General features: G+C 42.8%; 2 long non-coding RNA genes across 4 annotated transcripts in view; one reads left to right on the forward strand and one right to left on the reverse strand.

Moving 5' to 3' along the window:
* The first annotated feature begins 738 nt into the window (after positions 1-738).
* Positions 739-20,938, forward strand: part of LOC111092585 — a 38,377-nt gene continuing 18,177 nt past the window's right edge. Inside the window, exons 1-4 of one of the 3 annotated variants that reach the window (XR_005379197.1) lie at positions 741-2,506; positions 8,097-8,241; positions 8,558-8,785; positions 14,893-15,131. This is a non-coding gene — a long non-coding RNA (uncharacterized LOC111092585). Of the gene's footprint in view, positions 2,507-8,096; positions 8,242-8,557; positions 8,786-9,775; positions 10,081-14,892; positions 15,132-20,938 lie in introns of those variants that run through there. The other 2 variants (XR_005379196.1, XR_005379198.1) reach the window with 2 other exon arrangements.
* LOC119866160 lies at positions 4,677-8,124 on the reverse strand. Its single transcript, XR_005379199.1, has 3 exons — positions 7,987-8,124; positions 7,492-7,631; positions 4,677-5,592 (listed from the first exon to the last, which is right to left on the reverse strand). It is a non-coding gene; the product is annotated as an uncharacterized LOC119866160 (long non-coding RNA).

The following is a 20,938-nucleotide window of genomic DNA, read 5'->3' on the forward strand; positions in this document are numbered from 1 at the left end:
CGCAGTTGCTCTGTTACTGTCCCAGGGAACCCGAGGGCATCCCCGCCCTCCCGGGTCCTGCTCCACCTCCCTGCGAGCCCCTTTCCCCCGGGAAGGTCGGTGCAGCTCCTGCGTCTCCGGGACGGGGCTCTCCTGTCCTGGGGACACTCGCCCCGGCCTCAGCCCGGCTCCTCGCGGGGCCCCTCCCCCTTGGAGGCCTTTGTTTCTTTACTTCTTTTCCCCGTCTTCCTACCTTGATAGAAGCGCGAACTCTTCTCACTGTAGCATTCCAGGTGTTCTCTCTTTAATTCTCAGGCCGAATTCATAGATTTTCAGGATGATTGGAAGGTTTTCTAGGTAATTTGGTGGAGACGGGTGATTTGGGGACCCTACTCTTCCGCCATCTTGCTCCTCCCCCCCTTTATGTTATTATTATAATTATTTTAATTTTATAAGTATTACAAACCCCATAACATATTGTTAGTATGTTTTGCTTCAAGAAATTGTTTTTTTAAAGAAATTACCTTTTTTTAAAGTCATTTATATTTATCCATATATGTCCCATATCTGGCCTATTTCAGCCTTTTATGTAGATTTAATTTTCTGTCTAAGGAACTTCCTTAACATTTCTTGTAGGCAGGATGGCCGGTGATGAATTTAGATTTGTTTAGCTTTCTTTGTCTTTTGCTCATCTTCCTTATTGAAGGATATTTTCAATGGATACAGTATTTTAAGGCAACTCCCTTAATTTGCTCTTAAAGATGTAATTACTTGCCTCTGATTTCCATCATTTTTTAATAAGAAGATAGCATTAAAAAAAAAAAAAAGAAGATAGCATTTATTCTTCCATTCTTCTTTGTGTGCCATATGTCTTTTTCTTCCGGTTGCTTTAATGATCTTCTGTCTATGTTTTTCATTTCCAGCAACTAGATGATTACATACTAGGTGTGTTTCTCTTCGCAGAGACCATGCTAATGAAAATATGAATCGTCTTCTCTTCCTTTAAAGAGAATTGAGTTTTATTTTGGCAAAGTAGTTAATGGGTTGGATGCTCAGGTTGACCTCAGAGAGTGACCTGGTCAGGTTTTGTTAACATGGGTAGGGAACAGCTCCATCTCCCAAGCTAGAGGAGTTTTATCCCTAAAGGCATGCACTTCCTGGGGGTATCAATCCATTGCTTGGGTTATTCAGAATACTCTGTTCCTTCCCTGGTCAGAATTCCAACATCTCCTGGCCCAGGGTACCCTCTGGAGTTGCTCTGTGACTCACCCCTTCCCTGGCCCTGCCAGTGGCTCTTCCCCATTAAGCTTTGGTGTCTTGCCTCGCAAATCCACAGTAAGTATTTGGCCCAGAGGTAAGGGGACCTCCACGCAGATTTGTGGTGTTTCTTGTTGATACAGCTTCTTATATCTCTCTCTCTTTTTTTAAGATTGTTTTATTTATTCATGAGAGACACAGAGAGAGAGGGGCAGAGACACAGGCAGGGGGAGAAGCAGGCTCACTGTGGAGAGCCAGATGCGGGACTTGATCCCAGGACCTGGGATCATGACCTGAGCTGAAGGCAGATGCTCAGCTGCTGAGTCACCCAGGGGCCCCGAGCTTCTTGTCTCTTATTGTCCTCTTCCACTAATTCTGGCAGCATTGTTACACCGAACTCCTGCCTCTGTTTTCTCAGCCCAGCAAGGCCACTACCCATCTGCTTTGGTTGTGCTTCTCTCTGCTGGGAGTGGAAAATAGGGTGAACATGGAGGTGGTCCTGAGTGTTCCTTTCTCTCAAACAACTCTTGACTGTCTGAAAGCAGTTGCTTCATACATTTGTGGATGAGGGAGAGATTGAGTCTGGTATCAGTGACTCCATCATGGCTGGAATCAAAAATAATCTCACAGGGTTTGGAGAATAAGTGATAGAATGCTTATGAAGTCTCAGGTACACAGTAAATGATTAATAAATGCAGCTGGTATTATTTTAATATTTTACTACATATTTAACTCTGTTTCTAGACTATATAGATTCTTTAAGTTAAAGACTGTGTCTTCATCATCTTTAAATCCTCAATACCTAGCACGAAGCCTGGCACACTGCAAATGTTATTTGAACTCGAGTTATCTTAACCAAGAAATGTGTTGACCAAGCACTCCTATATGTATAAAGATGGAGTTCAGGAAAAAGAATTGTCAGGCAGCTCTTGGTACTTATTTTGAACCCATTCCAGGGTTAAATCAAAACCAAGAGTATTGACAAACTCTTTCATTTACTTATTTCTCTACTGTGGATGTATCCAATAACATCGAGGCTGCTTCCCAGTGTCAAGTCCTTGGGCAGGGCTGGAGCAGAGAAATGGGAGAAGATGGGAATTATGACCCTGTCAACTTCAACACCTGTATCAGAGATGATACCACAAATATGCATATAGTACTTCAATGAAGAACCAATTCTGATAAGTCTGTGGAGTGATCAAAAGACTTCAGGAATTCCAGAAATGGGAGATAATGCATATATTCGGAAGGGATGGCTGAGGAATGGGAGGTAAGTCTGGATAAGTTACTGGTTGGATCAGATTTTATTTTGGGTCTTGACTCGCACACTAACCCTAGACTATAGAAGTTTGGACTTTTGAGGTGGTGTTAATGGGTAGAGTCTCAGAAGGTTTCTCATGCAGTGAAATGATAGATTCTGATGCTCTCATGTACATTAATTTTTACCTGAAAGTACTCAAAAAAGGACAGCAAGAAAGCTAGGGAAAGAGAGCCCAGAAGAGGAAAGAGAAAAATTCAGATAGTCTACTGAAGAATCCACAGAAATCTGACACAGATATTCAAACCTCGGTTCCCTGTTTGGGTGATCTTGGCTTCCATGCATAGATTTTCTTCTTCCTGGGTGCCCATCTCAAATAGGACCATGAAGTGGAATAGGACAAATTTGGTGTTTGGACTCTCCAGAAGCCACTGGCTGATTTGAGATCAGTCCTGCATGGGGCCTTCATCTAGCCGTATTTGCCCTCACCATGCACAAAGGTCCCCTTCTCATTTTCCATGATCTGAATCCTGAACACTTTTCTTGGAACACCAAGCTTGATTTGTTTAAGCACCAGGACTTCGAACCTTGCTACTTACTTTCTTGTTTTCCCCTCACTTGGAAGGGCTTTTCTTGGGTCTCTTGGCATCCATCAGTTCAATCTTCCTCTATCTTATCTGATCTCCCTGTGGAACCCTTCCTCTGCATATAGCTCTGACCTGCATATTCGAAGCACAGCATAAACTCTTGAGGATGAGCTGTTCTGCTTCTCTCTAATCCCTTCCCATTTGGTCCCAGATTCTTATGTAGGATCCAGTTGGTTTCCTTCAGGGAGGCAAGAGAGCACTTTGGTTAAAAATCATGGGTTTACAGAGTTAGGCCTAGATTCAAATCCTGACTCTGAAATTTTTATAGATGAGCGATCTTGTCCATTGAACACAAAACCCCTCATTCAAGATTAAGCCAAGGTTGTACTTCAGAAACTCCTCCTTCCTTTTGCATGTTCAGTATGAAAATAAAAAAGTTAGCTACAACTTTTACTTGGCTGGGTTTTGGGGATTTTGTACCAATGCCTGGAAAACCTAGATGTGGTATCTATGTTGGTCCATCTTATTGTCCAAGTGAATGGCTTATTCCTGAATTTTTCTCCTCAAAATTTCTAAAGACTTCACTCCCTTCCCTTAGGCCTGGGTCTCCAGCTGGTAGAAGCCAGAAAGAACCACAAAAACAAAATCCTTAAAAAACAAAAACAAAACAAAACAAAACCAAAATCCTTTTCCAGGATTGCTCAATGGCATTTGATTATGCCCAAGGCCGCAAGTGGTGTTAGGGATGCAGCCCCAGACAGGCAGCATTATCTCCATCAAGGGGTTGATGATTTACTCTCGCGATTTTTCTGGCTTCTTTGAGGAAATGGGTCCCTAAATCCACCATCGTCTAGACAAATCGCCAGCCTTTCCAAAACCATCTCCCATAAATTATCTATACGGTAGGGCGTTAACATCCATTGGGGATCTATTTCATGCCAGTCATTGGACTAAACCCCTTAGGTAGATTCACTTTTGATTCTTCACTCAGGTCTTGTGAGGCTTCCCTTAGCCCCATTTTACAGATGAGAAAACTGAGTTCAGAAAATGTAGATCATTTGCCCAGAGGTGATTGCAGACAGATGGGCGGAGCCAGTTCAAACTCCCTCCTATTCATTCAACCAGCCTCTGCTGCCTCTTTGAACAGATCTTCTACTTTCCACCTCCCACATGGATAGCTTTATTTTTGAAAGCTGTTAGTTTTTCTAGCCTCCACCCCCCACCCCCTCTGCAGTCATTCTTTTATGGAGCATTCAATACATTCCGCCTTTGAAAGGAGAAACAAACCTAAAAGCTCCAGTGAAATGAAAATGCTAAGGCTTCTTCAAACTTAAGTAGCATTAGAAGCAATTACATTTGTGCAAATGTAGAAAGGTTTGTTGCTATTTCTGACTCCCCCATACCCCAAGGCAGTAAACCGGAGGTGGGCTGTTAACCATTTCAGGGCGAAGTTCAAGGTAGCAAAGACTCAGGTTTTATTGTTTGCATTCTCTATCGAGTACCTTTTTAAAGTGAAAGCCACCATCTGTTTACTCAAATAAATTAATGCTTTTATTTCAAAATACACTTTTGTGAGAATAGGGTTGCACGGCCATTCATTAGAAAAAAAAAAAGACAAAGTAATGAAACATACCCTTACATCTTTGCAGTTAGCGACAGATTTTAGTTCTTCTTCCTTTTTTTTTTCTTTTTCTTTCATCTGTTGACCTAAACCCACAGCACCATTTTCACAAAACGCGTACAAGCGTGTGGCTTATGAGAGGATGATGACAAATGAGGTGATGTGAGATGCACTTAAAAATGTATGAAGATGTAAATAATATCACTTGCAAAGTGCAAAGATGTAAAACTTGCAAAGATAGAGGCTGTTAAGTCTGAAGGAGAGAGAAACAAATTCTGCCCAGCTGACTCCTTAGGAATATTTTCCTGTTAGCTGTTGCTGCATGACAAAGGGCCCCAAGTTTAGGAACTTAAAAGGACAAAATATCCTTTCTGACAGTTCTGCAATGTGAGCAGGGCTGGGCTGCACCATTCTTGGGCTCCCCCCAGCCCCGCCTCTGCTGGGGCTGAAATGTCCAAGATGCATGTGGAAGGGTAGCTGGTGCTCCTTCTGGAATGGCTGGAGGGGCTGGGGTCTCCTCGGGCATGGCAATCTCTCCCCATGTGGGTTCCTTGGGTTTTCCTACAGCATGGGGAGCTCAGAGTCACTGGGCTTCTCAGTCAGTGCTGGCTTCAAAGAGGCAGAAGCTGTCAGTGCTTTCATAAGGGCTGGATTCAGCAGTCCAAGGGCTTGAGATCCTCCGTGTTTTATTGGTCAAACCAATTCATGAGGCCATCTGAGGTTCAGGGAAGGAAAACAGACTCCACTTTTGGAGTGGGTGCCGAGCACTTGGAGGTGAGGAGGGATTCATGAGGACTGCTGCTGGAGACTCTGCCCCACACAGGCGCTGGCTGCTATCCGATATCAATTCTTTCATCTTTCAGTTCTGATTAATGGAATATTCTACAGCACTGAAAAGATAAGTCACAGCTACATGCAAGAGCTTGATAAATATTCCAAACATCACAATGATAGAACGAAGACACACAATAATGCAATGCTATATGATTCATTTTATGAAGTTTAAAAGTAAGCAAGGTGAACTATATTGTTCATTGATGCATAGATAGGTGGCAAAATTATTAAGAAAAACAGGAAAATGATTATCATAAAAGTCAGATTAAGGATGCAGGTGTTTGTGGGGGGGGGACATTAGAGGCTTCTTGGTGCTGGTAATATACATTTTTTTTTTTTGCTTGATGTGGGTCATGGTCATGTGCATGTTTGATTTAATTGTATCATTTATGCAGATTTTGTGCTTGTAGGTTATATCCCTAAATTTTTAAAAAATTGTGAAAAGTTAAATTTTGGCCAAATTTAAAATTGTCATCTGTATACTTGACACGTACAGCTCAAAACTCTGGCTAATTTTTGTCTCTGATGAGACAGATAAGTGGGGGTAGCCTTGCCTAAAATCTTAAGTTTATTCATGGGAATGATTGCTCATGATTTTCAAACAGGTGGCATGTCCTAAGCTCTCAGTAGGTACTTAATATATTACTGTACCCAATGCAGAGAAAAGTCTGAGTAATACGTATTACACCCATTTTCCAGAAAAAGATACAATGGCTTGTTAAGTGTAGCCTCAAAGTCACACAGCATTTGAACCTAGTCTCGCTGACTCTGAACTTCCTCTATAAACAAGCTCATGGCCCAGGGGTCCTGAACATCGACAGATTTCACCCATCTCCTGTGCTCCAGCTGGTCAAATCCAGAATGGGCAGCACCCAGGTCACCACTAGCACAAAAGCATAATTGTTTCAGGCTCTGTTCTCACCGGAGAAGCAGCCCATTGCAACCACGGGTGGACTTGGCTCAGTGTCAAGCCCTGGATCGAGGCCTCTCCCCTTGGCTTCTGACTGTTGACAGGCAGAGTGGCTCCCTTGGCCAGGCCAGGTTGTAATAAAGCTGCCTGGCACCCAGGATCTGCCAATGAAGGGAGGGCAAGGGCAGTGGAAAGAGCTGGTCTCCAAATTCCAGGAACCACATGGTGTTTATTCTGAGGCCAGCCTCCCATCACCCACCCCACTGGAAGCTGCTGCTGCCGAGTCTGGAGAGAATCCAGATTAAATAATAGTGTAATAAGGAGTACGTCTCTGTTTTGGTTTTTACAGATTATGCCATTTCAAAGGGACAAGAGCAAAGTCTCCTAAGGCCCTTATTGGGGTCTACTGAACCATGACCTAATTAAATCTATTGGAGAAAAGTCTCTTGTTGAAGAAAAGGGGGGAGGGCTGCATTGTTTCTTCTGAGAAATTATTTAGCCTTATGATGGCACTTATTTTTATGGGTACTAGAGAAACACAGACCAAACACTACATTGCCATTAGTGACTCCAAGGGGGTGGGGGACGGAGGGGATGTTCTCTGTAAGGACAATGCTTACATTGTCAAAGCTCTTTCACATCCATTATTGTCTTCCAACTGCTCCACAAAGCGGATGGGTCAGATATCACCAGATTAATTTTCAAGATGAACCCAAGAATTAAAGAGGTTGCCTTATAAAACTCGTTTACAGACTGGATTATTTTCCGTGTTCTTCACATATTCATAACGGGAAAGAAATTTTGAGGAATGATGATTACGTTAAAACGAATACAAATACCGTTGATGCTAATATTAGGATGAAGAAGAAGAACAAGGCCCATAGCAAAGGGATGGAGAGAGGGAGGGAGAAGGATGAGGAGGGGAGGGAGAGAAGGGAGGGGAGAAGGAAGAGGAGGAACAAGAGGAGGAGAAGAGAAGGAGAATAAGTAGTAATGACGTGCCTTGAGCACCCATGGTGCGCAATTCATTGTGAGGAGTTCTTACCTTCTCCTCCCTTGGAGGAGCTGTCTGAGAAGGGGCTGCTACATCTTTCCTCGCTGATCATGCATTGGAGACTTGGCCCATGTTGGCCCACTTTGAGATGAATCATTGAGACTATCTCTGAGCCTTTCACCCAAATTTCTCTGTGTGGTAGGAGACACAACGGAAGCACAGAGTGGATAAGCTACTTGCTCAGACATATGACCAGCGAGCACTGCAGAGCTGAGACAAGCATGGAGAGTCCCCTAGAACCTGAGATCTTTTCCCCTACTAAAGGTGGCTGAGGACATGTATGGGTGTTTGTGCTCACATCCCTATTATTTGGGCACTCAATTCAAGACTCCTTTGGTTGCCAGTGGGAAAAAAAAATCTATTCAAGGTCATGTACAATTACAAAAACTACATTTATTTCTCACATCTAGGAAGTCCACTCAAGGGATATAATTGGCTTGAGCCATGACTGCATTCAGAGGCTTAAGCCACCTTGTCTGAACCTACCTTCTCCCTCCTTCAGCTCTATTTCCTCCTAGTTGGCTTCATTCTGAAAAGGACTTTCTTTACTCTGACAAAGATGGCTATACGTAAGTTCCCGATGTGTGTCTTTACAGGTAGTCCATTCTAGCTGGATGAGGGAAGCCACCTACTGTTCCAGCCAACCTTCTAGAAATGGCTCCCATTGGGCTGATTTGAGTCACATGTCCATTACAGAGCCAATCACTGGCCAGCAGGAAGGAATGCTTTGGCCACGATGAGGTAATGGGCCCACTCTGGAGAACTAGTGACTATACTCAGCCCACATTTACCCTCTGGCCTAAAAATAGGAGCGGGGTCATAGTTCACAGGAAAGACTGTGTGCTGTTATGCAAAGAAAGTAAGGTGGACAGGAGGTGGATAAAACCTACAGACACCCAGTACAGACCCATGCAATTAGTCCCATCCTGTAACCTATCAGCATACACCATTGTCTAGAATCCTTTAGAATTGGGTCAGCAGGCTTGGTGGGGGATTTTAGGAATTAGGCAACTGTCGAGGTTTTGAAATCGATTAGCTCATATTCCTCATTTTACAGCTGAAAAGTTAAATGACTCGCCTCAGGCACCCATCTATTGAGAAAGAGGCTAGCGCTGCTCCTTAGGCCCAGGCTGGGATGCTGCATTGGCCTTGAACCCTGACATCTTCCTTCCCAGGACTGCCTTGACTGACCCAGCAACCCAACATCTGGCAGGCTCCAGGCTTCTCACTATTTCCCAACAAGACTTCTGGCGTTGCCTTGACCAAAGAGGATGTTGCAGATGCTGTAAGTAGATGATATCAGAAATCCAAATGCAAAACAGGCATTCCCACATCCCCATTAGCCAACGTGAGTGCCTATTATAAAGCATTTTTCCCCATATTTATAGACATTTCATTGTGACCCAACTAGTCCTCGAAAAACAAAATGTCTAAGTAAGGAAAAGGTCTGACGTAGTATTGATGCAATTGTTCTTATGAACGTAAAAGGAAGAGAAGTCACCCAGATGTGTTATCAAGCGAGATCTTGAACTATTTTTTTTAAGATTTTTTTTAAAATTTATTTATGAGAGACACAGAGAGAGATGCACAGACACAGGCAGAGGGACAAGCAGGCTCCCCACAGGGAGCCTGATGTGGGACTCCATCCCAGAACCCTGAGATCACGACCTGAGCCAAAGGCAGACGCTCAACCGCTGAGCCACCCAGGCATCCTGAGATCTTGAACTATTTTCTAAAATGATATTTAAAAAACCAAACAAAACACACACACACACACAACTGCTCTTTGCTTTTCACAGTTGTGTGCAGCCCTGTGTAGAGAGTGGTCTGTTTCTTAGAACAGGGCCCGGCAGAAGGTGGCCTGTGGGCCCAGTCTTGCCCACACCTTATTGTAAAGTCGTATTGGAGCAAAGCACACCCGTGTCTGTAACTGTTGCCTGAGCCTGCTTCTGTGCAACACACACAGGGGGTGAGCAGTTGTAGCAGAGACCATATGGCCTGCAAAATGGAAGTCATTTAGTCTCTGGCCCCTTATGGGAAACTTCCGACCCCAGGGTTAGAATACTAGATTTTCAGAGCTAACTATAATCTTAGCATTCGTTTCATCTAGAGGTCTCTAACTGGGGGTCTAGGGGCTGAATCTAACACACCAGCATGGGATTCTTGGGGGCTAATGTATTATTTAGTTCACTCTTAACTGAACCAATTTTTAAACACAAGAGGAAGATGTTTTAAACTTCAGATATCTGGCTTTTGTTTTTTTTTTTTTTTTTAGATGATTTGAAGATCTGGGGACATGAAACCATACCTATTTAGCAACCATTGGCAGGAGTTGAATAGTGGTTCTCCTTCTTTGACACAGAAGAGTTGGTGTATTTTTCTACAATCTCTCTCTCTCTCTCACCTCATCATTAAGGCTAAGTCTCAGTTGTCATGAATCATTACACTGTTGTCTCAAAGTCCAGAGAAATCCATCTGTGGTGATATTTCTATAAAGAGATAAAAAAGAACAACACCCCAAATCATTGCATGTATAGATGACCCTTGAACAACACGGCTTTGAACTCCACAAGTCCTCTTATATGCAGATTTTTTTCCCAATAAATACAGTATAGTACTATAAATATATTTTCTCTAGCTTGTGATTTTCCTAATTACATTTTTTTCTTTTCTCTAGCCTACTTGACGGTAAGAATACGTTATAAAAAAATATAATATATACAAGATGTATTTTTTTACAGCAAAAGGAGTTCTTTTTTTTTACATTTTTAAAATTTAAATTCAACAGTATTAATTGGCTAACTGTTCATGTTATTGGGAAGGGTTCTGGTCAACTGTAGGCTATCTGGTAGTTAAGTTTCAGAGGAATCAAAAGTTCTACATGGATTTCTGACTGCATGGGAGGTCAACACCCCCAACCTCTGTGTTGCTGTTCAAGGGCCAACTATATTGTGAAAAGCGGTAGAAGGCATATTCCATTACAGGATATAGTGAAGAATCTTCTTCCAAGTTTAATATGAAGACATATGGCCCTGGACAGTCACTACTTTTGAGGAATTTAAGTTTGTGGCCTAGTGATCAGTGTGACATTCTCATGGTTGAGGTGGGGAAACTGAGTCTCAAATCAGAAAAGAGACTTATTCAGGGACCACTATCACACAATAAGCTGGTGGTAGACACAAACCACCCAGGGTTACTAATTCTTGCTTCCATATTACATCATTATTTGGCACTATTGGCGCTCATCCAGGGCTTCTATATCATATCAAAATCAGTGCCAGCTTGTGTGTGTGTGTGTGTGTGTGTTTTAAAGATTTTATTTATTTGTTAGAGAGAGAGAGCACGAGAAAGAGAGCATGAACTGGTGGAGGGAGGAACAGAGGGAGAAGAAGACTCCCCGTTGAGCAGGGAGCCCGATGCCAACCTCGATCCCAGGACCCTGTGCTTATGACCTGAGCCTAAGGCAGACTTTTCACAGATTGATCCCCTCAGCCACCCCCAGTGCCAGCTTTTGTAACAAATGTTTTGTAAACTCCCTTTACCACACTGAAATGAAAATCGCAGATAACAAAATCTATTACAGACAAATTTGTGGATAATACAACCAACCTACACATCATTCACAAACACAGACACACAGACACGCACACCCATAACCACAGACTCAATGAGAAAGAGGACAAAGAGAACCATGACAAATAATCCACATTGCACCTACATGTGGGCCTGCTGTGAAGGCAGCGGCTACTGTGCCAGCTGATACGGACGTGCTGTGCTCCACTGTGCTGGCAGCTCAACTCCTGCTAATGGCATTGTCGTGAGTGACATATTTTTCCATCTTGTCACCAACACAGCCAAGTCCAATTTTCCCTTGGATTGCATGATAGTGGCATGTATGGAAAATCCAGGGTACATTGAAATTGAGAAAAAAATGACTGGTGCTTTTATATATATATATATATATATGTATGTATGTATGTATATATAACACAGGGTTAGATTCTGGGCTCAGCTAATTATTAACAGGTTTTCACCCATATGAATGTCTGTCTCATGGTGTATTCGAAAGTCCTGTGGGAAACAGTCATTTTTCATATGGTGAGATCATCCTGTTGATTATAGGACATCTCACATCCCCAACCCTCGCTCACTGAATACCAGTAGCATCCCCACACCACTGAGATAAAGAAGGCCCCCACAAATTTCTGACACCCCCTTAGTGAGTGATACCACTGCATTGAAAACCACTGTTCCAGACCTTTCCCTGTTTCATCCTGGACTGTTTGGATGAATCTGTGCAGCTGGATAGATAGCCCAAAGGATCATGGGATATTTTGAACCACTGGAAGCGATGCCTAATGACCCCAGTCCCTGGGAATTTGCCCAGTTTTCTTAATAGGGAGCATCCTGCAGTGATTACTTGGGAGTGGACTCAGAGAAAACTCAGCAAGACCTGGGAATAATATTCCAAATGCCCACATATGTCCTCCCAAGTGAAAGCAAATCTCCCAACGGAAACCAGTCAGATGGGGGGATAGAGGGTCCATCCCCAAAACCTAGAGCATGGAGAGAAAAGATGACCCCAGAGAGGTGCCAGGGCCCAAAGAGTAGGTCCAAGAGTTCAGACCAAGCCCTGCCCCTTCTAAGAAACAAGAGGAGCTGGGGCTGTGGGCATTGTTATGCAAATGAAGCACAAAAAAATCCCCAAACTCTGAGTGCTCCCTTGAACAGTGGCTTAAGAGAGTCCTCAAAGATGTTTTTACCACATGTGCAAGAAATTAAAATTAGGCTTAAGCTATCTGAAGAGCCACTTTGACATTGCCATATGGTGGAAGCAAAAGCTGCTTTTTGGATTTAGCAAACATCTTAAACTATTTTTCAAATGATTTAGGTCCAGCAAGACCCAAAATGTATTTTTTTCTCCAAGTACCTTTTCCCCCCTCATTTTAAACCCTAGAGTATTTTGAAGGGAATTCAAGCCACATGTTTCTGATTCATTTACACTTAACTCATCAACATGTTGTTTTGCAAGAGTCATTTGATGTCCAAAAAGACCTTTTGAAATATATATTAAGTGTACGTGTACACGCACATTTATATTTATACACACACACACACACATACACACTTAACGATATCTTCTCCTAAAGAGCAAGGAGCTATGTTTTGCTTAGAATTAACCATCTCTAAATACCCAAGAAACAAATCAGACAAGAAAGAAGCATCCTTCAAGTTCTTGAGTTGACCAAAAAAAATTCCCCCTTCCCAGCCAAAGGTTTGTGTCCCAGAATAGCCTCGTCCAGAGGGAGGTCCATTGAGCTGCAGGAATATGACCCAAAGGTGCAGAGTGCCTCCTTGAGGACGGGAGGCTGGACGCCAGCAGAATGTGGACCCTGCCTGCTTTGCACATAGGTGCTGACCAAGGGTTTAGACTGTGCTTCTATGTAAGTCAATCTTGTTCATGCTATAGGTTGCTTTGAAATGTCTCTTTCTGTCTCATTGGATAGATGATTGATGATAGATTAGATAGATAGATAGATAGATAGATAGATAGATAGATAGATAGAGTAGGTAGATAGATAATAGATATAGGTATACTTGTATATGCATATATATTTACAGATATAGATTACATATTCATATATATTTCATCTATCTATCCATCTATCTATATAATTTTGAAGAGAAACAATTCCAGGAAAATCATGTGGAAATCATTATTGCTTCTGGGTTAATAATGTGTGAATTATTTACATTGTCAGAACTGCCTTTCTTGACACCACATTTAGTAGATCTGGGGCCTTTGGAAGGCTCTTTCTCCCTCTTGTACTGAGGGCAGACATCACTAATTGATGTCTGAGCTCTTTCCTCATGAGCCTATACTAACCTTTGAATGCTTTTTTAAAAAAAGATTTTTCTATTTATTTATTCGTGAGAGACAAAGAGAGAGAGGCAGAGACATAGACAGAGGGAGAAGCAGACTCCCCACGGGGAGCCCAATGCAGGACTCGATCCCAGGACCCTGGGATCACACCCTGAGCCGAAGGCAGTTGCTTGACCACTGAGCCACCCAGGTTCTCCCTTGAATGCTTTTTAAAAGATAATTCTACAGGAAGCCTCCACTGAAGAGTTGGAGTCAGTCCAAAGAAGTGACCTCTTTGTCATCTCTGTGAAACATTAATAAGCAGTAAGGGTTATTTCTAATTTATGATGAGAAAACAGAACACACTAGCTCATTTGCTCAAGGGTGGGCAGCAGGTAAATGGCAGATGTAAGATTTGAACCCAGACTTGAAAGACCTGTGAATATTCAGCTGATGTGTTCTCAAACCTTCTTACCATCATCATCCTCTGTATCACAATCTTTGTTACTGCTATCATCAATCGGAAAGATCCTCCTTTTGTTTAAAAAAAATATTTAAAAAAGATTTTAGAAAGCAGATAAAATTAGCATTTTTCATGACTTAAATTTAAGACATTCAGAATGTTAATATATACTAAACATGAAATCAGGCATTGAGGAAACAAGACTGTCATGATGATAAAAATGTGAAATCAGGTATTACCTGCAGCGTCCGAGTCTTGTACATCTTCACTAGACTTCTTAACCGTGTAGTTCTTAATCATCACCATGTCATGATCCTACAGTTCAAGAGATATTTAAAGAGAAGTTGCTTTAGAATCTCAAGATACTGTCAAGTCAGCTGGATTAGATGCCTGAGAGGAAAATAAGAAATTTATGTTTTAGATTGCATCCTTAAAATATGTAGTAACTATTCCTATTTGTGCATTCAAGCCAGCAAAGTGTTCCTTAATTTACTACCAGAGCAATAAACACCCATAATAAAATGTTATCCCAACATAATATGTTCCACATTCAATTTTTATTGTAACCCAGTATCTTAAGGCAAATCCTAGTCACAAAGGTATCTCTCTCCCCAAGACACACACACACACACACACACACACACACAGACCCAAAACAAACGAAACAAAGGGAACACAGAGCTCAACCTACCATTCCTCCATCAGGATACACTGGATCCAGGTAGTAGAACACTTGATCAACAGTCACATAAGCTGTACAGATATTGAATTATCTCCCAAGTTATTATGAAAGACAAAAAGAAGAAATATGATATGATTCTTGACCTTAAAAGCACCGTATCCACTTTCTGCAGAGCTAGTGAGTTTATGTGTGTCTTGCACCCGTGAAGCACTCCACAAAAGTGTGGATGGATTTGATTTGACAAGAGGATGACCAGGTGTTAAGATGGAGAGACAGAGAGAGTCAAGAAAAACATTATTACAACCTTCAAGGTGCCTCATGACCTAGCATTTCCAATATAAGTCTCCCTCTCTTCCCTCACCTCTCCTCCCATGTGATTCATAGCTTCACAATATGGACCAAAGCCAACAGAGAGAAAGGCAACAGCAGCAACGAAGCTCCAAACCTCTGCCTGGACTGTGCTGCCTGCTGACAGTCTTCGTGTGGATGCTGAAATCCAACTCATCCATTAACAACCAGTTCCGAGACGCCTGGGTGGCTCAGTGGTTGAGCGTCTGCCTTCAGCTCAGGGTGTGATCCCGGGGTTCCTGGATCAAGTCACACGTCGGGCTCCCTGCATGGAACCTGCTTCTCCCTCTGCCTGTGTCTCTGATCTCTCTTTCTGTGTCTCTCATGAATAAATAAATAAAATCTAAAAAAAAAAAAAAAAGAACCAGTTCATATGCCTCATCCTCATCAAACTTCCCCAATCTCCCAGACCAGAATTAGTCACTCTGAGTCTTTTCTTCTCAGTGTTGCCATAACAACTAATATTACTTTTACTAATCATGGCCTTGTATGTCATGTGTCATGTGTGTCATGGCCATGTGCTGTGTGTCTTGGGTCAGATCTTGTGCTGAGCACTTTACGCACATTATCTCATTTAATCCCTACAACAATCCATTGAGACTGTTTCCCTCTTCCTCCTTCTCCTCCTCTTCCTGCTTCTTCTTTCCCATCTCCCTCTCCCCTTCTCCTCCTTCATCATCATCATCATCATCATCATCATCATCATCATCATCACCAGCAGTATAATTTCTTCTCTTCTTCCTCCTCTTCCCCCTCCTTTACCACTATTGTTCCCATTTTCTAGGCAAGGAAACCGAGGTCTAGAGAGGTTTAACAACCTATTTAAGCTCACTCATCAACTAAGTGAATGAACCAGGCCTAATGCGGGTCTGTGACTTGAACCCCTCCTCTGTCAGACTCTCTGGCCACCATTCCACTCCACAGCCCATCTGCACTCCACCCTTTAGCTATGCTTCGTAGCTAATAGTACACCCACCACCTCTTCTCCGACTATCGGATATTCGTGGGCAGTGATTGTGTAGTATTCACCTCTAAATCTCAGTCTCGGGTGCTCTGCCTGGCACACAATAGGCCTTGACAAATATTGACACTTATTTTAAAGACTATTTTTGAATGGGAAAAGCCTTCACATGGTTGAAAAATCACAAGGTGAAAAGGGGAATAAAATGGAAAGTCTCAACCCTGGCCCCCAGTTCCCCAGTTCCTCTCTCTTCAGAGCCATTCTGTAACACTGGCTTCTTACATATCCTTCTAGAAATATTTTATGCACATACAAGGAAATATGTAAATGCATTCTCTTTTCTCCTTTTAAAATAAAAATGGTAGTGCACTATGCATACTGTCTTGTGCTTTTATGTTGGCTATTGGGTATTGTAATTATTAGCTACTCAACACATTGAAAAATTATCTAAAAAAGCCAAAACAGAAAACCTATTACGTTTCCTTCTACACTCGGCATAAAAATTTATTGAGGCCTGCCTCTAGTTGGAAGGAAAAGAATAATCCCCTCCTGCCAACATCTCTGTGTGTTCACTGCTCTTCCTCCCAATTAGACAGAAGCCCCCATGGGGCAGGGGGTCTAATTTCCCAGGACCCGTCTACTGGATCCGTGCTCCTTAGTATCCAACAGATCTGGCTAATCCTGAGGATCCAGGTTCCAGCGTTCTGAACATAGGCCCACAACGCCAAGCCATGACGTTTATATATTTCAGCAGGCAGGTCTGGGTAGGGGACGGTAGATTCGGGAGTTTGAAACCACACAGAGGCTCTTGGCGAATATCTAATGGTTTCTGGGTCTCCCTATGGAATTCTAGCATTCCCTTCCTTTCATCTTGTAAGTCCTCTCTGGTTTTATCCTTGACCAGCTGTCTCGCTTCTGCTTTCTGCTCTGGTTGTGTGAAAGCCAGAGGGTCTCGAAGCAAATGGGTAGCTTTCTGCCCACACCCAGCCCTCATCAGATGGTGCCATCGACACCGCTTGGGTCGGGTATTGGAGGAAGGGGTAGGCAACGTGTCATCATTTTCGGCTTCTGGCAGGACATTCTCCTCTCTTGTTCCCACGGTGGCTTCCCACAGTCCTCGGAATTTAGTGAGGCTGAAAGGAAGGGTGGGCTGTAGGCAGCTGAGGTCCAGAGGGCCCCTGCCAACAGGCTGCTATTTCTACAAAGGAGAACGCAGCCTTGGGCGTGCCTTCACACTAGGCTTCTCTCTCTTCCCCAAACCTCTTTTCTGTTTCTCCTCCAATGTTTATACCTTATGCCCCTGGTCTACCACCCAAGATGCCTGGCAGTCTCTGACTCAAAATTCATTTTTTTCAATTCCTTCTGTCTCCTGAGTCCAGCCACTTTGCCCACACGAAACACTGATTTTACCATCAGCCGCCTACACGAGGTTACATTTTCCGGTGTAATTTCCTTCAAATAATCCCTCTCTCCCCCAAGCAATCCTCACGACTGGACTTTACACCTCTTTTCCCACCCCTACTGCCCGGGTCCCTGTCAGCATCATTCCCCGTCTCCCCTCCCCATGATGACCCTACTTTTCCAGGGAGAATTTCCAATTTGTAATTGTTTGGGAGAACTGATGTCGAAGCTAGCAGCTTCTGTTAAGCAGGCTTCAGAGGCCCAGACATTTTTATATGAAATCAGATTGCTGGAACACCCAGCCACGAAGGGTTTTATGTACTGTTGGCATAGACTTCTTTGCCAACTAAGCTTCAAGAAGTTTATAGGTTTGGTCGAGTTACACGGCAAGTCTTGGAAGGATTTCTCAGAGTTATGTAATCATTGGAAGAATAAAGGGTGGTGGTGGTGGTGGTGGCGGTGGGGTGTGTGTGTGTGTGTTTCCTGATGCTGTGCTTTTTTTTCTTTAAGAAAAAAAAAAAAAAACCCTTAATACAAAGGAATGTGTGAAAGGCACAAATGTAAAAGCTCCAGGGCCTTTGGATGACTAGTAAGGAGCAAAAGGGCCAAAATGTGTTCAGCGCAATTGTCTCCATTCAAGCGCTAACAAGATGGAACACGTCTTCCAGTTCCCTGGGGATTGGAACAGACTGGGCAGAGTGCTGGATCTTTCCTTCTCCTGAACCTCTTCATCACATGCATCTCCATATGAATTAATTGTGTCCTTATTTAATAGTTAGCTTTCTTGTAAAAAAGAAAAGCTCCATGAGGGTAAGGCACTTGCCCTCATGAGTAAGTTCTCTATTCCAGTCTAGCAGAGTAGTGGACACAGTGTTTGAGCAGTAGGAGCTCAAGATAACCTGTCAATGAGTGAACAGAGCCGGGTTCATAACCATGTCCTCAGCATTCAGCATGATTGGCAAATGAGAGGAGCCCGACAGGTAGTGAAATAAATGGAAGAAGAAAGACCTATTTCAGGTAAAACTGCTCATTTGTCTCTTGAGGGACTTTGCATTGTCTCCTGGACCTTGTCAATGCTGCCTTGGGGAATTCTGAAGTCTGGTATATTTTCTGGTCTGCAAGGTTCTGCCCCCGTCAGTAGGCAGCAGCTATGAGCCTTCATTCAGTAGACTGCTTGAGGTCCCCTTCCACATGCTTAGGGGTTGGCTACAGATCAGGGCAGAGTTGATACACACAAGAGGGGTGCACTTCCCTCTGGATTTTTCTTTTTTGGGTTGCCGCAGATCAAGGATTGCTCTTGGTTAGAAGCGATATGAATGGGAAGCTCACCCAGTGCAGTTCCTTTCTTCCCAGAAGCTGCCTGCTATTAGTTACCCTCCAATGCCTTCAAGCAGTTATTATTACTTTTTAAAATTTTGTTTGGGGTTCATTGTTATCTGCCAGAGGGTAGAATGATCTGTCCACCTAGCTGTCTTTCTATCTACCTAATAAGCACTGTTGGTTGCAAGCTATCCAACCCAATTTGGCTGACCTAAGCAGAGCATACATTTGTTAAAAGATACTGGGTGACTCACAGAATCTCCAGGAGTGTCTTAGATCACACTTTTAGCCTAGACAACCAAGAGTGACGTCCAGAGCAGCCTGCGATGATGCCCCAGTGAAACTTGCAAATCCTCTGTTGCTACCAATGCTGCAGCTCACGCACGCACTCTGCGATTCTTACCAATGACACTGGCCCCCAGATATTAGAGGCTCTGCTCACCTTAAAATGTGGACACTTTCACTTTTGCCCTCACAAAATAATGAATTTTATGCAAGCTTGCTTTTTAATGTTAGAAGTATCCAATTGGTGGAGATTAAGCCAAATGTCTAGCTGCAAGGGAGGCTGGAAAAATGAGTCTAGCTAGTATCTTCTAAAGGAGGGGCTTATAATGTGGCAAATTCTCTAAATAGAGGAAAGTTTTTTGGGGCACCTGGATGATTCAGTCGGTTAGGCATCTGACTCTTGATTTCCGCTCAAGTCATGATTTCAGGGTCCTGGGTTTGAGCCCCACCTCAGGCTCCCTGCTCAGTGAGGAGTCTGCCTGTCTCCCTCTCTCTCTACTTGCTCTCTGTGTCTCTTGCTCTCAAATAAATAAACAAATCTTTAAAAATAATGGAGGGAAGTTTTTCAAATGATGCCAGGTGACAGAAACTATGAGAAAGAAAAAACCCTACTACATTAACTATTAATTTGTCTATATACCCATCTTGCTATTCTTCTTCAATCCATCCACATACATTTCCATCTTTTGGGGATGGAAACACTGTTTTCATCCTCAGTATTTAATCCAGAACAACAAAGTAGATAGTCACGATAATAATGATAAAAATGCACATTTGCACAGTAATTTACAGCTACCAAGATTTTTTTTCACAACTACATTTTCTACATATTACTTAACTGTCACAATGCCACTGGGGGCAGGTTGTATTGTCTCTTTGATACAGATCAGAGAACTGCTGTCCGGAGAATCAGAGGATAGTGTCACAGGATACAAGGGTACACATGGTACTGGAAGAAAGCATTCATCTGGAATATTCAGCCTCTAAGTACTCAGTTTTTCCTGATAGGAGTTTGGAAGGACTAGGCCTTACTGCTATCAGGCTAATCTAAAGATGCATGAGGGTTAACAGAATATAACTTTATTTCTTACTCATTTAAGTGATCAGTATGCCCCATTTCCAATCTCTCCTGGGACCTCAGAATTGCCTCCCCTGAAACCCAGAACTTCTGAGACCCAGACAAACCAGGATGTTGACCATCCTGCTGGTTCAGTGATGATGTAGATTAGGCAGGCCTCCACCGTTTTGAAGGCAGGTCTTCTGGAATGCAAGGCCTCTGAGATCAGGAAAGGGGAAGAGAGGATCAGAGAGACACATGGAATATGCTTAGGGATCAGTTGTGGAAATGACTTAAGTGACTTCTATTCACTTTGCATTGGCTAAAATGCAATCATATGACTCCAACCTAGCTGCAAGGGAAGCTGGGGAAATGTGGTTTTTCTGTGTGCACAGGAAGTGTGCTTCCTGACATATGGTGTGTTATATACCACCCCTCTGAGCTTTTATCCCTCTTGGTGTTTCCTGTAGGGTCTAATATGGTCTCTTGTAATCTGCTGGGCAAGAGCATTCAGCATATACACAGCAGGCATGGTGATCAACATTAATATGAGTATTGCAATAAAATGAGTCAAATGGATTTTTTAGTTTTTTAGTGCCTATAAAAGTTATGTTTACACCACATAATATTGTTTTAAGTGAGCAATAGCAATGTGTCTAAAAAACAATGCACATACCTTATTTTAAAAATTCTTTATTGCTGGGACCCCTGGGTGGCTCAGTGGTTGAGCATCTGCCTTCGGCTTAGGTTGTGATCCCAGGGTTCAGAATCGAGTCCTGCATTGGGCTCCTTATAGGGACCCTGCTTCTCCCTCTGCCTGTGTCTCTGTCTCTCTCTGTGTGTCTCTTATGAATAAATAAATAAAATCTTAAAAAATACTTTAATGCTAAAAACTGCTAAGCATCATGTCAGCTTTGGCAAGTTGTAATCACAGATCACAGATCACTGTAACAAATATAATAACAATGAAACAGTTTGATATATTCTGAGAATTACCAAAAGTGACACAGAGACATGAATGAGCAAATACCATTGGAAAATGTACCAATAGACTCACT

Source organism: Canis lupus, chromosome 26 (assembly GCF_011100685.1).
Source record: "Canis lupus familiaris isolate Mischka breed German Shepherd chromosome 26, alternate assembly UU_Cfam_GSD_1.0, whole genome shotgun sequence".
NCBI lineage: Eukaryota > Metazoa > Chordata > Mammalia > Carnivora > Canidae > Canis > Canis lupus.